Source organism: Hyperolius riggenbachi, chromosome 9, assembly GCF_040937935.1.
Source record: "Hyperolius riggenbachi isolate aHypRig1 chromosome 9, aHypRig1.pri, whole genome shotgun sequence".
Lineage (NCBI taxonomy): Eukaryota > Metazoa > Chordata > Amphibia > Anura > Hyperoliidae > Hyperolius > Hyperolius riggenbachi.
In genome coordinates this window covers 281,455,410-281,472,135 of record NC_090654.1, presented here as the reverse complement: position 1 = coordinate 281,472,135, position 16,726 = coordinate 281,455,410, and positions in this window count along the sequence as shown.

Genomic DNA, 16,726 nt, shown 5'->3' with positions numbered 1-16,726 from the left:
TCGAGTGATCGCGGCACATACTGTACATACATACACACATACATACATACATACATATACACATCCACACACACATCCAATTATATATATATATAGATTAAATAAGTAAAGACATAAAGAAAATAAAGAAAAATCCTTGTATGTTTCTTTAAAAGTTAGTCACTAAATTAGTGCAGGGACTGAACTTAGTTTTAAACTTTGCTGGAGCTCCCCCTTTTGGTTTGATTTGCAAGTTTTCCAAGTGAAAACAGCATCTTGCTTTACTGCTGTTATAACTAGGAAATTAATTACACAACTGTAAAATAAGATTTTTTTTCTTAGTTAAAGAATTTCCACTCAGACCAACAGGTTGAAAAGTAAGACAATTGAAAGGTAAAGCCATTTTTTTTATTCTACTTTATTTATTTTTTATATATATTTTCCCAATTAAAACCTAGAAAAAATCGGTGTTTAATGCAAAACATAATTAAGGAAATAAAATATCATCCTATGTTTCTTTTAACATGTACAGCAGAGGTTATACATGGACATTAATTTCCAATATTTAACTAAAACAATAAAAAACATATATGATTTAAAAAAATGAAGACCAATCTCTAAGGGCCGGTTCACACTTGCGGTTTTGCAAAAACCGCACCGGATGTCCGGACCGCACCGGAGCCGGATCGGACCTGAACCGTACGGTTCCTGTCCGGATCCGGTCCGGTTGCATACGGTTTCCGTGCGGTATGAACACGGTTGCGGTCCGGATCCGGATTCTTAAAGAGTTACAACCTGTATAAAAACAAAAAAAAATGTTGGGGTCTGGGAGGTCAGCAGAAGGGGGACCTGTGGAATCAGGCCCTCTGCTGTTTAGCACTCACCTCCACCTCCGACATGCTGCCAACATCTCCGGATCCGGATCCAGCTGTGCTGCTCCACTCCAAAATGCTTGCCCATGTGTCCCCAGCCAATATCGCCGCAAAAATCCGCATAGGAAGTGGGGTAGAACATCCGGATTTTTTGCCAGTGTGTTGTGCGCTCTCCGGTTCTCATTGGTTTCCATTGGCCGGATGGTGCAGTCCGGCTCCGCCCCGGATACGGCTGCCGGAGGAGCCGGACCAAAAAATAGCGCATGTTGGAACGGACACCGGAGTCCGGATCTGGTCCGGCTCCGGTCCGGACGAAACGGACACATGTGAACCCTGGCATAGACTTACATTGCTATGCCGTGCGTCCGTTTCGTCCGGCCAGCATGCGGTGCGGCTCCGGCACGGCTATTCCGGATAGCCACCGCTAATGTGAACCGGGCCTAAGAGTAAAGAAATTAACATTTGTTTTCCACCTGACATTTTTTTTTTAAATAAGTAAAAACATTTTTCAAAAGATATTTTTTAATGATTAAAAATAACAATGAAAGAAAAAAATATTCCTTTTAGGATGTACGATGTAATAAAAAAAAATTCTGAGACCTATCTCAGAAAAAAAACCTCCTCTCTCTGTATTCTCGGCCTATAAAATCCATCAGTGTTTATCAACTTTTAAAGACTGTGATTAAGCACTCTAAATGTTTTTGTTAGAATGCTTTTTAGTCTGTAATTTCCCCGCAGCTCCAGCCTGCAGCTCTTTATGAGTTAGCTCAGTGGGCCTTTTTTTTCCATGTCCATCATCGGCTTGTAATTATTGCCGTTCTCAAAACTATGCCAGATGGATTCTTCGGAAACACACATGCAGCTTGTCTGAGAAAGAGAGAAACTGGGAAGGCAGGGGAACAGTTGGAGTAAAGCTGTGCAGGGGAAGTGAAAGACAAGATGGAGGAATGTTCGCAACACTACCACATGCAGAGACCGAGCTGGGGTGTCTTATGGAGGTGTTATTGGCACTCTTGTTACTGTGCTTCGGGAAGGGGGGAGGGGGGACACATATCTTAAAAGGACTGTATGATTTTCCATAGTAGGTTTCACAAAGCGCATCAAGAATAAAAGGGGAACTATGGTCAAAACTTTTTTTTTTTTGTATTAAGTTTACAAAAATAAAAAGTATGTCAGAACCTAGGAGATAATAATTAGGGTACAAAAACCGAGAGCCCAATATGGTGTAGTAAGTATTATTACATACTTCCCAACTTTTTGAGATGAGAAAGAGGGACACTTAAGCCACGCCCCTGCCACGCCCATGATCACGCCCCCGTCACACCCCTAGTCACGCATACCATAAAGATTTGATAAGAAAAATTCAAACCACACTGGTCCTTTCTATCTTGGTTCATTTTCATTCATACTAATATTTTAGGATGGGAATAAAGTTTAGAGTCAATCAAACATATTTTTAGTAGATAAATATATATATTTACATAAAAAGAGGGACAAAGTCCTGAACGAGGGACAAATGAGGAGGAAAGAGGGACAGAGGGACAGGGCTCCCAAAGAGGGAAAGTTGGGAGCGATGTTATTATTATTATTATTATTATTATTATTAAATATTTATATATAGCGAACATCTTCCGCAGCACTGTACAGAATATATTGTGTTATCACTTAACTGTCTCTCAGAGGGGCTCACAATCTAATCTTACTGTAGTCCTATGTCTATGTTTGTATTGTGTAGCAGTGTATGTATCATAGTTTAGGGCCAATTTTAGGGGGAAGCCAATGAACTTATCTGTATGTTTTTTGGATGTGGGAGGACACCAGGGTGCCCGGAGAAAACACACACAGGCAAGGAGAGAACATACAAACTCTGTGCAGATAGTGCCCTGGCTGGTATTTGAACCAGGAACCCAGTGCTTGATTGGTTTGGAAGAACAAACTCCACCTCATTCGGGTTAAGAAGTTGCTCTCTGTAGCTGCTGAAATGAGGGGGTAGGGTAGCACCCCTACACCATGGGTGGACAATAGACAATGTAACAATAGCTGAAACAGAGGCACCAAAAAGGATCAAATACACTAAAAACATTTTAATATGGTGAGTAGTGGTGGACCTCCCAATGAAGGATATAAAAAGTCTAATTCGAAAAACAATGTTTATTGAAGGATACTCCACTTTGCGTCACATTTTTGCGTGTATAACTAGAGATGGGCCAAACTATTCTGCCGGTGAATTCTTCACAGCAAACCAGCGGTATTCGAACTTCGTGTTCAACTCTTTCCCATAATGTTTAATGGCTGGCGAGCGGCCACCGGAGCCGACTTTAGCGGTTAATAGCAAAGCCCACTTACGTGCTAGAAACACCCAAAACATCTTTCAAAAAAGCCTTATAGTTTATGAGAAAATCGATTTTAAAGTTTCATAGGAAAAAGGAATACAATTAAATGCGGTAAATGGCAGATAATGTAGCAACCTAACGGTAGTATGAGTTTTCATATCCTCTATAATAAAACCTAACGGTCCCTGCGTCATCCTTCCTGTCCCTGGCTGTGTGTCCGTGGCTTTTTTGAACTGCACATGTGCGCAGTACTGACAGCCGTTGGGACAGTATGACGGGCCAGGGAGCCAGGCGGACTGACTGGCAGCGGTGGCATGAAGAGACCTAGAGCCCATTTTTAACCACTTAACGACCGCATCGGCAGGTCGCAAGTGGTTTCCCATGGAGCGGCCTTTCCATGTCAGTTCATGGAGGGTGTCTCCGTGAACAGCCTGCGAGCCTCCGATCGCGGCTCACAGGCTAAATGTAAACACGCGGGGAAGAAATCCCCGCTGTTTACATCATACGGCGCTGCTGCGCAGCAGCGCCGTAAAGGATATCGGCGATTTACAGCCTCTGATTGGCCGGGGATCACCGCAGTCTGATAGGCTGAAGCCTATTAGAGGCGGTGCAGGACAGATCTCCGTCCTGCGCCGCCCAGGGTAAGGAGGGGAGGGAAGGACAGGGAGGCCGAGAATCGCTGCGGAGGGGGGCTTCGAGGAGCCCCCCCGCAAGGCGAAAATAGCCGGCATCGATCAGACCCCCCCGCCCAGCAAGACATCCCCCTAGTTGGAAAAAAGGGGGGAAATCTGATCGCCCTGGCTGATTCCTGATCTGTGCTGTGGGCTCTCCAGCCCACACAGCACAGATCTGGGAGAAATTGTCTGGTCCTTTAAACAAGTTTAGGTCAACTAGTCCTATATAATGATCCCTAACTGTCCCTGCGTTATCATTTGTCCCTGTGTCCATGTGAAAACTGAACTGCGCATGTGCACGCAGTTCAGCCTGCTCGCGATGTCCCTGTGGTCGCTAGGGCAACAGGGACGCACACCGCAGAGCTGGGATGATAAGGCGGAGAAAGAGGAGGATGACGTAGCCAGGGCGGTAGGGCGGACACGTACCGACCCCTGAAAACCTCGTCATGAAATTCATTGCTTTCTTTTGATGTATGCAAATGTACACTACCGTCAGGTTTGCTATGTTATCTGTTATTTATTTATTTATTGTATTTATAAAGCGCCAACATATTACGCAGTGCTGGACATTAGTTTAGGTTACAGACAATATTTAGGGGTGACATACAGCACTATGACAATACAGGAATACAAGAAAGACCAGATCACACAGCACAGTATGAGTACAAGGTAATGCTTAGTCACTGGATGGAGCATGGAGATTAGGCAAGTTAGGTTCACTCAGATGCATAGCATGGGTGCACAGTAATGGAGGTGCATGATCAGGTAGGACACAAAAGGAGGAGGACCCTGCCCAAAGGCTTACAATCTAGAGGGAAAGGTAGGGACGCAAAAGGTAAGGGACCAGAGTTCAGCTGTGGGTTTAGAGTACTTGTGAGAGGTGGTAGGTCAGAGTGAAAAGGTGAGTTTTGAGGGCCTTCTTGAAGATGCTGAAGGAGGGGGCTGCCCTAATGGGTGGAGGTAGAGAGTTCCATAGTGTTGGAGCAGCTCTTGAGAAGTCCTGGATTTACCGCATTTAAATTTATTATTTTTTCCCATGAAACTTTAAAATTAATTTTCTCAAAAAACTATAAGGTCTTTTTGAAAAAAAAAAAGTAAAAGTAAGTCCATCACTAGCTCCCATTTTAAACAATTTTTAGTATATTTTATCTTTTTTTTAGTGCCTCTGTTTCACCTATTGTTACCCTGAGATAATAAATCAATTTTGTGTAAGTTTTTTTTGTATGTTAAAGGGAACCAGAGACGAAGCACCCTCATATATTTTACCATATAGATCAGTGGGAACATTAGAAAAACACCTACCATGCTTTCTGTTTCATTCTGCACTGCACAGCTTGTTTCTTATCAGACCTGATAAAATCACCAACTGAGCATTCAGTTTGGCTTTGCTATAATGACTCAGCTATAATGATTCCTGAGCAAAGCCAGCAGGGGGCAGGCTTGGACTTTAAAAGACATGAGAGAACACAGACTGAGCTATAAATATTCCTGAACAAAGCCAGACTGAATGCTCAGTCGGGGATTTTATCAGGGCTGATAAGAAACAAGCTGTGCAGTGCAGAATGAAACAGAAAGCATGGTTGGTGTTTTCTCTAATGTTCCCACTGATCTATACAGTAAAATACATGAGGGTGCTTCGTCTCTGGTTCCTTTTAAATCTCTTTTTTCTTCAGGTAACAATGTACTATAGGTAAAAATAAGATTACATCATTTATGTGTTCTTGAAATCTTTATTTGCTCTTACTAGGCAACCAACATAACTCCACACTAAGGGCGTTTTTGCCTTTTTTTCAAGTACTGGAGATTTTAAAAATCGCCCTAAAAAGCTTGTGCAATGATTCCCTCTGAGAGTGTTCCCATCTGAGCAGTTAATTTCCGATCCACTCAGCAAAGCGCTGCCTGTACCATTTTCTGAGCGTTTCTATCTCAATATAAGGTATAGGGATATTGCAAAGCACTTGTAAAAGCACTTTGTATAGCATTTCCCCAGCGCTTTTATGAATAAATACATTGTATTTATTCTTTTCTGGGTCAGTTTGCTTCCTGAATTGCGTCAGGAAGTGAAAAAACTTACCGCTCAGCAAAAGTGTTTAGAAAAGCGCTTTATCAAAAATAGTAGCGAGCAGTGGAGCGTCAGGAGGGGGAATAAAAATTGTGCACAAAATCACAAATCGTTGGCGTCAGCGATTGCGATTTTAGATGCGAACAAGGCCTTACCCAGATTGAAATTGAAAAAAAAAAGATGTGTCCATCAGGCTCAGAAAATGACCGTAATCTAGATGAAGAAACAGACCACACTCTGAACTGCGCATGTGCAGGACTGTCACGCCGGCCGTCATGACACGTAGCGGGCGGCGTGATGACACAGAGTGTCCCGGTCCAGGAAGTGTTGGGCCGACACTCCAGCGGAAAGTCCCTGGTAAAGGAGCCGCCAGCGGAACCCGGAAAGGAGACAGGATGTGCCAGGGGACCTGGACGGCGGGCTGGAGGAAGCCCCATGTAAGTACCAATTTCATTTTAATCCAATGCTCAGGGTCTCTTTAAAGGAAACCTGCTGGAGAGAAACGTAGAGAGCGTACTTCCTCTTGCGCAGACTGGCTGCGACTGGAGGAAGTTACAGGACCCAATACCGGAGCTGCAGGCAGCAGAGGACGGCGGTGTGGGAGCGGTGTGGGTGCCAATGGGGCTGGAGGAAGCCCCAGGTATGTATAAAACTTTTTATTTTCCTCTGGTACATTTTAATCAGCTAATTACAATTATGCAAAATGTTGTATACATTTTTGCAATTACGCCCATACGTAATTATGATTTGTACATTCAATTGATTTTGTGTATTCATTAGTCATTTCAAGTAAGTTTTGCATAATTTTTGCATTATTTCGTGCCGACTTTAGCAGTAAATAGCAGAGCCCCCATACATGCTATTGTCACCAAAATTGCTACATATGTTAAAGAGATTCTGAAGTCTTGTTTTTTACCTGTTTTTTTCATATAATCCTGTTCTGCATGATTGTCCCAGTAGATTCACCGTATCCCCGCGGCAGATGAATGATTTATTCCTGTGAAACAGCCCTGCAAAGCTCCCGGGCTCACAGGGCTTTTCTTCCTGTAAGAGGCAGAGCTGTGCGCAGTAACTCTGCCTCCTCCGCAGCCAATCATTGCTGACCCCCACCTCTTCCCGCCTCTCTCAGTCTTCTTTCACTGAGAGGGGCGGGGAGGAGGCGAGATCCGCTGAGATTTCATTGAGGAGAGGCAGAGCTATAGCTCAAAGCTCTGCCTCTCCAGGGCAGCTTAATCTGACTGCGACCTGCAAAGTCAGGGAACTTTGCAGGTCGATTTCACAGTAATAAATCACTCATCTGCCGCAAATCTACTGGGACAATCATGCAGAACAGGATTATATGAAAAAAAGCAGGTAAAAAAACGAGACTTCAGAGTCTCTTTAAGGAGAATAATGGGGACAAGTAAGTCAAGTAAAAAATAATTTTGAAGACACCGTAGTTTTTTAAGAAAATGCAAAGGAAAAATGGTTTCCAATGTTTGCATTTTTAAAATCAATTCTCTCAAAAACAACAAGGTATTTAAAAAAAAATAAATAAATAAATTTTTGACTTGTATCAACCTTGGTGACAATAGCATGTATGTGGACTTTGCTATTCACCGTTACAATCCGCACAAAATTGCTCGAAAATTAAGCAAAATTAGGAATGATTACAATTACAGATGAAATCAATTACAATTTTTACCGAAATTTCACATTACAATTTCACATCGTAATTACATCTATGCACAATTTGTGCTTATCACTAGAAGGTACTTTAATATTCTTTATATATTTCATGTGACTGCCTGCTGTTTCGGATGGTAGGTTGAGATGACTGCAAAGCATGCTAGAAAAAGCTCTGAATTCTTCCTGCTGCATGCATAGTGCAGACACCACCAGCACATGGCAGGTGCCATGCCAAAAGAAAAACAAAAACGGCAATGTTGTGGCAAGGTGCACATAATGAGGTTCATTCATAAAAAATGTTGTGACTTCTCTAATCTTATATGTTTTTCATACTAATGCTATAAAATCTTTGACGTGCCCATCAAGCAAAAAGGTGATACATCAAATGACGTTTTAGAGCAAGGTGATCCATTTTAAGGGGTTGCAGTTAAAGGATACCCGAAGTGACATGTGACATGATGAGATAGACATGTGTATGCACAGTGCCTAGCACACAAATAACTATGCTGTGTTCCTTTTTTTCTTTCTCTGCCTGAAAGAGTTAAATATCTTGGTATGTAAGTGGCTGACTCAGTCCTGACATGAAGTGACTACAGTGTGACCCTCACTGATAAGAAATTCCCCCTTTCATCTCTTTCTTGCTCTCAGAATCCATTTTCTGCCAGGAAAGTGTTTTAAAGTTGGAATTTCTTATCAGCGAGGGTCACACTGTAGTCACTTCCTGTCTGAGTCAGGACTGAGTCAGCCACTTACATACCTGATATTTAACCTGATATTTAACTCCTGTCTGATATTTAACTTTTTTGGACAGAGAAAGAAAAAAAGGAACACAGCAAAGTTATTTGGGTGCTAGTCACTATACATAAACATGTCTATCTCATAATGTCACGTGTCACCTCGGCTGTCCTTTAACCAGATAACAGCATCCCGACTTATTAAAACCTCCTGTTTGAGCCTGTTAAAGGCAACAGGACGTTTCAATAAGTCACTTGTTCCCGCCGCCGCTCCACACATGTGCTCGCCTCTCCCGCCGCCGTCTCCGCGATCTGTGATTGGCGAAGATGACCGAGCGGTCCGCTACCCAATCGCAATGCCTAGAATGATTGGACATGAAAGCGATCAGTGGTCACAATTCATAAAACAGGAAATAGTCACAGCGTAGTTAAATGTAAAAAAAAAAAAGTGAACACTTCCTATAAAACGGGAGAGTGTTCACTAGCGCCATCTGGTGGCCAAAAAGTAAAATTACACATAAAGGCACATACATACACAATATTAATAAAATGAATAACATACACTTCCAAAGCCCCCCCCTGCAAAAATAAACAGAAACAGTCTGTATGCATGTTGGATTATTATGGCTCTGTACATATTAACAAGCTGACACATCATTGCATTCCAGCGGTTCTGGAGGTGTGTTTAGCTTCTAAGGGTACAATGGTTAATTTGCATATATTCAGCAGTGGTGCCTGGGAGACATCTCGAGCTCACTCCAACCTGAATTATCGCAAATTCTTTCTGTTTTAGGAAAGCAAACTTTTGTTTTTCTGCAAAAATAAAAACACTTGTAAAAAAATCAGTTTTAAAAAAATACATAAATAGTTGCCTTAGGCTTTTTAATCTATATTATTTGAGGGAAAATTACTTTTACTTTACTACATAAGGGCTTGTAATTATGGACCGGACAAACACAAAACAAAACAGAAAAATAACACCTATATTTCAAAATAATTTATTGTCGCCATACATTGTGATAGGAACATAATTTAAATGGTTTAATAATTGAGACAATTGGGCAAATAAAATGTGTCAGTTTTATCCACAGGACAACATTTAATTTGAAAACTATAATGGCCAAAAACGGAGAAATAATGAATTTTTTCGATTATTTTTTTCTTTTTCCCTTTAAACTGCATTTAGAATAATAAAACAAATTCTTAGCAAATTGTACTACCCACAGAAAGCCTAATTGGTGGCGAAAAAAAACAAGGTATAGATCATTTTGTTGTGATAAGTAGTAATAAAGTTATTAGGGAATAAAAGGGAGGAGCACTGACAGGTGAAAATTGCCCTGGTCTGTTAGGGTAAAAACCCTTCAGGGTGAACTGGTTAAGACATGGCAATCCAACTCCAGTCTTCAAGGGCTGAGGTCCTCACACTTTTTTGGCACGACTCAAATTTATAGATGGGGCTGAATCAGGAAAGGTGTGGATCATCAAGTCAGAGCCGGGACAAGGTCCTCCAGCACCCAAGGCTGAGACACCAAATTGTGGCCCTCCATCCCTCCCACCCCAGATGTCACACACTGATTGCTATTACACTAAGAGGCCCCTCCCCCATCCCTCCCAGCCGTCACACGCGGATTGCTATGAGATTAAGAGATGTCCCAGGGCACCCCCCCCCCCCCTTGTTTTCATCTCTAGTTATCTGGCTTTCAGTCACTGCCATGTATCCTCTTATCTTATTTCTCTCTGTTTCAAACACAATAGGTGAATGATAGCTCAGTGAGTTGTGCGCCCCCTCTTACACTGTGCCCTGAGGCTGGAGCCTCTCTCGCCTCTGCCTCAGCCTGGCCCTGCATCAAGTACAACACGTCTTCATACTAAACACTGGTATGGATGTGGCCATTGAGGACTGTAGTTGCACAGCTAAGGTTTAAAGGACTTCTATAACGCGAAAATCGTAAAATTTAAAATACGTGTAAACACATAAAAATGAGGAGTATGTTTCTTCCAGAGGAAAATGAGCCATAAATTACTCTTTTCCTATTTTGCTGTCATTTACAGTAGGTTGTAGAAATTTGACAAAACCGACAGGTTTTGGACTAGACCATCTCCTCAAGGGGAATACTCCGGGGTTTTCTTTATTTTTACAAACACTTAGTGAATGGCAGTTGCTCCATTCAACGGCCAAAAAAGCACGCAGCAAGCAGGGAGGTTGGCTGGCATCTTTGTATAAATGCTTTTTAGGGAGTGTAACAAGCTTCAGAAGACAGAGCTCTCTGCGACTTTGAAAGTCGTGGAGCTCAATGGCTCTTTTGCGTAGATAACAACTGGCGTTTCTTAACTCTTCCTTTACAGGAAACAATATTAGACTCATGTCTCTGCTGCTAATGTTTTATTTCTTAGCTGTGCTACGCATACAAATCATTATATCATCTTTTTATTTTATTTTTTTTGCTACAATGTCTTGTTAAAAAAAGGAAAGGGAATCAATTCAGAAATGTCTATTATGCCTGAAGAGTCCCTTTTTCCCCCACTTTTTCTTTACAGCCGTGAAAAGAGCGATCTACCTGCCAAGAAGTGAAGAGAGGAAACTTGACGTCTCTTTGTTGTATCTGAACTTGTGTTGATAGTGAAGACCTGTGCTGGAGTCTTGGCAGACTGTCCCAGCTCCGGAGGAGAAGCTCCCGAGACACACAGAGGAACATTGAGGGCTTCTAACCTCAGGTTCATCTTGTTATAGACTCAGGGTGTTAGGTATTTCAGAAGGCCAAAGCCTGACTCTCTATCAGTGCTTAATGAAGCAAGACCTGCAACAGATAGCCGCTTCCAGTCCACAAAAGCTTTTAGATGTCTCCTTTTACTTTGATCCATTTCAGTTCATTTGAGCTGTGATGAGGTGACTTTACCTGAGCTCCCCCCTCCCCTTAGATAAACTGCCTTTTCCCAGCTGAACAATAGTATCATTTTCTTACCTGATCCTTAAACAAGTTTGGAGATCTTCAGTCAAGTTCTATTACAAGCGAGTAAAAAGGACAACTATTTTGGTCCTTTGGGAACACTGGAAGGAGAATAGGCAGACTTCAGAAGAGTTATTATTAGGCCACGGGGACAGAAATGCTGCTCAGAGAGGAAAACGGAGGCCATTTTCTTTCGCTCTTTCTTTCTTTCCTCTTATTTTTGTTCTTTTAGTCTCGTTTTTTTATTCTTTTTTTTCTCCCTCCTATCTATCACTCATTTCGCTCTCTCTTCTCCCACAATGGCCTCAATTCACTAAGCTTATCTCCTGTCTTTAATAACTCTTCTAGAGTTGTTACCATGGTGATAAGGCATGTAGTATTCAGGAAACATTTTACCTCAGGCAAACCTAAAGTTAACTCTTCTGTCTTTAAGTTAACTCTCCAATCCTTAAAATAACTCCAGAGTTAAAGACAGGCTGTTAATTAACTGCATGTGAAAATAACTACAGAGGAGGTAAATTAACTACAGAGGAGGTACATTAACTACAGGGGAGGTAACTTAACTACAGAGGGGGTAAATTAACTACAGAGTAGGTAACTTAAGGAATGAAGAGATAAGATAACTCTCTCACTGTGTGGAGGTACGTTTTCTCTTGCCTTATTAGTGAATTGAGGCCATAGTCTCCTTTTTCCTGTCTCTCTTCTCTTTACTGACTTATTGTGTGAAATATGCACCGCTGCACATAGAATGAAAGTCAATGGGCCGCTCACAATTTGGGATTATTTTTATTAAGCGTTCGTGTATTTTTTAAATTTTTTGGCAGTTTTGAATTCTCGCACTTTGATTGGCCCAGTAGGCTGCCTGTCACTTGACAGGAAACCTGACAGGCGGCCTATTGGACCAATCAAAGTGCGGGGATAATGTCCTTTAAAGTGATTGGACCCGCAGGGGCTCAGGATAGGACGAGTGGAGCTCTCGTCATTGCCAATTAGCAGGCATAAGTTTGTAGCGTTGCTATGCTACTGCGATAAGGCGCACCAACTCTTATAAGGCATGTTAACCCCGATAAGACACACTAACCCTGATAAGGCATGTTAACACGCTAAGCATGCAGTAAGGGGAGCTATAGTGATGGTGAATTAACCCCAAGGACTGTAGCAATAAAAAAGTAGTAGGCAATGTAGTACAGTCTATTTCCCACTAGAGGGCAGTGCTGGAAGGCAGGATAGATAGCAGAGGACCGCTATCAATTCCTATATAGGACAGTCGTGTGATTGCACGATCATGTGACCACAACGGCTACTCAGCGGCGGCGCTGAAGAAGACAAAATTTGCTATAAATGACAGAGTTATGATAGGACAATGTTAATCACCAATCAACATGGTCAATGACCGGCCTGCATGCAGATTGTATCCAGAACTGGGCAAATTAAATTAATTGCTATTTGATTTTGATTGGCCTAGTTCCAAGCTGCATACAGATTGCATCAAAGTGAACCTGAGGGGAAAATAAACTGAGGTAAACAATTGTTTACCTTGGTATTTTTTTATATTGCACAATTTTATTTTAGATTTAAAAAACCTTAACAAGTAGATTTAATGTTTTATTGTTTCTGCTCATCCCCTTCACTCATAAGCTGTTCTCTTCTAGGAAAGAATTTAATGGCTGTAATTCTTTATCTCAGAGGGTTACACCCCAACTGGGGCCCAGACTGGGGAGAAACGGTTACTTGCATACCTGAGTGTTAACTCTTTCAGGCAGAGAAGGAAAAAAAAGAACACAGCCTAGTTATTTGTATGCTTGGCACTGCACATGCCTATCTCATCACGTCACATGCCACCTTGGATACACTTCATACGTGAATAAAGGGAGAGAGTTATTAACATCTTATTGACCTGACCTGTGACCACCCCTACCAAGGAGTAAAACTTTAAATCCAAAGTTTTGTTTAGGCTTAGTACTACACCTGCTCACCTACAGGATACTCCCAAAATGTCATCTTGTAACATTTGCTTGGATCAGTTGCATCCATTAGCAATAATTCCCTTTGCAAGCAGGCTGATCAGAGTGTGACGGATATTCGGAAAGTGTAGATGTAGTTACATAGTTAGTTTGGTTGAAAAACGATATTCATCTATCAAGTTCAACCAGAAGGAAAAAAACAACATACGGAACCGACACGTATCCCAGTTGATCCAGGGGAAGGCAAAAAACCTTACAAGGTTTGGGCCAATTTGGTTTAAAAGGGAAAAATTGCTTCCCAACTCCAGGTGGCACTCAGATATATCCCTGGATCAACTCTCCCGGGAATTACCTAATGATTATAGGAAGGAAAGCATCCAAGCCCTCTTTAAATTCAGATATAAAGTTTGCCATAACTACTTTCTGAGGTAAGATATTCCAGATTTTATCCACTCTTACTGTGACCCCTTTCTAAATAGATGACAAAAACTTTTTTTCCTTCACACGCAAAATAATGTCCCCTTGACCCTAGGGACAAAAAGCTGAACTTCCAAGCTTTTGTATATCCCTCTGATGTATTAATAGCCGGGACAAGGTCCTCCAGCACAATGATCGTAATCAACAAATTACGATTTTGCGAAATCTCGCATAATTTCTTGCCGACTTTAGCAGTGAATAGCAAAGCAATACATGCTATTGACACCAAAATTGCTAGTGGGTATAAATCCCGAAAATAATTTTTCAAAAAAACCTTGCAGTTTTTGAGAAACTTGATTTTAAAAATGCAAATTAAAATGGTTTTTAAACCATTTTTCTTTGCATTTTTCAAATCAAGCTTCTCAAAAACGACAAGTTTTTTTTGAAAAACTTATGCGAAGTTTTGAAATACTACTATTACATACGAAGTCAATTACGATTTTCTCTAAAATTTTGCATTACGATTAAGATGCGTAATTGCGAATTTCGATGCGAAATTTTGCATATGCAAAATTTCGGCCCACCACTGCCCAATGCTGAGACACCAAAGTGCGCCCCTCCATCCCTCCCACCCCAGCCGTCACACACTGATTGCTATTAGAGTAAGAGGCCCCCCCAACACCTTAATCTCTAGTTATCTGGCTTACAGTCACTGCCATATATCTCCTTTTCTTACTGTGGGTGGCTAAGAGGGTGCCACTTTGGTTGGTTGGTTGGTTGGTTATCAGGGGGCAGAAGAGGGAAAAAATCAAGGCAGGCACCAGCCGCAAAAGTGTACTAATGCGGCAGGGAGCAGAGCCGACATCATTCCTTCCTCCCTCCCTCCCTCTACATCATGGCCCCCCTCGTGAGTCCCCTATGAAAGGCAGAGAGAGATCGTGCGCAGTGGGTGTTTCGTTTACATACCCTTCCGGCGGCCGGCTTCCTACTTCCTGTTTCGCGTCATCAGAAACAGGAAGTAGGAAGCCGGTCACCGAACGGTAATGTAAACTGTGACCCGCTGCGCACGATCTCTCCAGGAAATTTCATGGGGACTCACGAGGGGGGCCATGATGGAGAGGGAGGAAGGAGTGATGTTGGCTCTGCTCCCCGCCGCATTAGTACAGAGTAGTTCAGCGGCTGGTGCCTCCATATTTTTTTTCCTCTCCTCTGCCTGCTGGGACACAAGGGGGGGTATCCCGGGACAGCGGGACTCTTCCCCCAACCGGTGACTGTCCCGCTGAATCCACGGCGGTTGGGGACCCTGTTTCTCTCTGCTTCAAACACAATAGGGGGATGATAGCTTAGTGAGTTATGCGCCCCCTCCTACACTGCATCCCGAGGCTGTCGCCTCTCTCGCCTCTGCCTCTGCCCGGCCCTGTGTTAATCAGGTCACCTCTCAGTCATCTTTTTTCCAAGCGAAATAAGCCCAGTTAATATGTTTTCAAAATACCGGGGCCTAATTATGAAGCCATTCTGTCGTTTTACGAGAAAGCCATGTGTGCAGCGAGGCCTTTCCCCCACCCCCCACCTGGAGAAAAGGCATATTTGTGTTATTGTTGGATGTTGATCTATGATTGGCTATTCCTATACATATCGAAATCACCCTTTTGGAAACCCCAGCGCTGTGGAATCGGATTTCACACCAGGGCATCGCGTGAAGCCTTGATTATAGGCGCTGATAGCCGATACTGGACCTCGTTCCCACAGTGCTCCTTTCTCTGCTGGAATTGGTAGGAGATATGAGAACTATTCAAGGTCACCAATTGTTCCCGTTTGCCTCAGATTGCCCCCATCCTGTTTTGGGATGACCATGATGAACTCGCTTTATTGTATTCAGCTTCGATGTCTATTCATTTTACAATCAAACGCTTCATATGAGCTTCTTTTTATGTCTTTTTTTGTACTTTTTTTTTTAAAGCCTGATAACCACCATATGGTTTTGAATTACATTTGATGTATTGTGCCGTAACGATAGAAAACTTCCTCATTGCCCTTTTACATTTCACTTTTTTCCTGTTATCAGACAGCCAGAGATAAATAATAGAATTTTGTTTAAAAAATAGTCTGTAGATTTAAAGTGGCAACAACAAATCTGTCCTCTTCAGTGCATTATTATTATTTAGTACTTATATAGCACTAACATCTTTAGCAGAGCTTTGCAAAGTATACTGCATGCCCCACCCAGTTGTTCCTGCATATCACATGACACGCAGGACCAATCAGGAGTCCTATGGAGGTAAGCAGCACCATGGTAGGTGGCTGCAATGAAGCGGAGGGTGGAGCCAAAACTGCCACTGCTGCAGGTAAAATAATGTGTTCTGTTGCACTACTCTGCAGAACTAATCTAGACTATGACTATGGTGGGGATCTGATTGTGAGCCCCTCTGAGGACAGTCAGGGACATGACTATGTACTCTGTAAAGTGCTGCAGAAGATGTCAGTGCTATATAAATACATAATAATAATATGGTAGGACATTAGACTATGACTATGGTAGGGTTAGATTACGAGCTACTCTGAGGACAGTCAGTGACATGACTATGTACTCTGTAATGTGCTGCAGAAGCAGTCAGTGCTATATAAATACATAATAATAATATGGTAGGACATTAGACTATGACTATGGTAGGGTTAGATTACAAGCTCCTCTGAGGATAGTCAGTGACATGACTATGTACTCTGTGTAAAGTTCTGCAGAAGATGTCAGTGCTATATAAATACATAACAATAATATGGTAGGACATTAGACTATGACTATGGTAGGATTAGAGTGTGAGCTCCTCTGAGGACAGTCAGTGACATGACTATGTACTCTGTAAAGTGCTGCAGAAGATGTCAGTGCTATATAAATACATAATAATAATATGGTAGGTCATTAGACTATGACGATGGTAGGGTTAGATTACGAGCTCCTCTGAGGACAGTCAGTGACATGACTATGTACTCTGTGTAAAGTGCTGCAGAAGATGTCAGTGCTATATAAATACATAATAATAATATGGTAGGACATTAGACTATGGCTATGGTAGGATT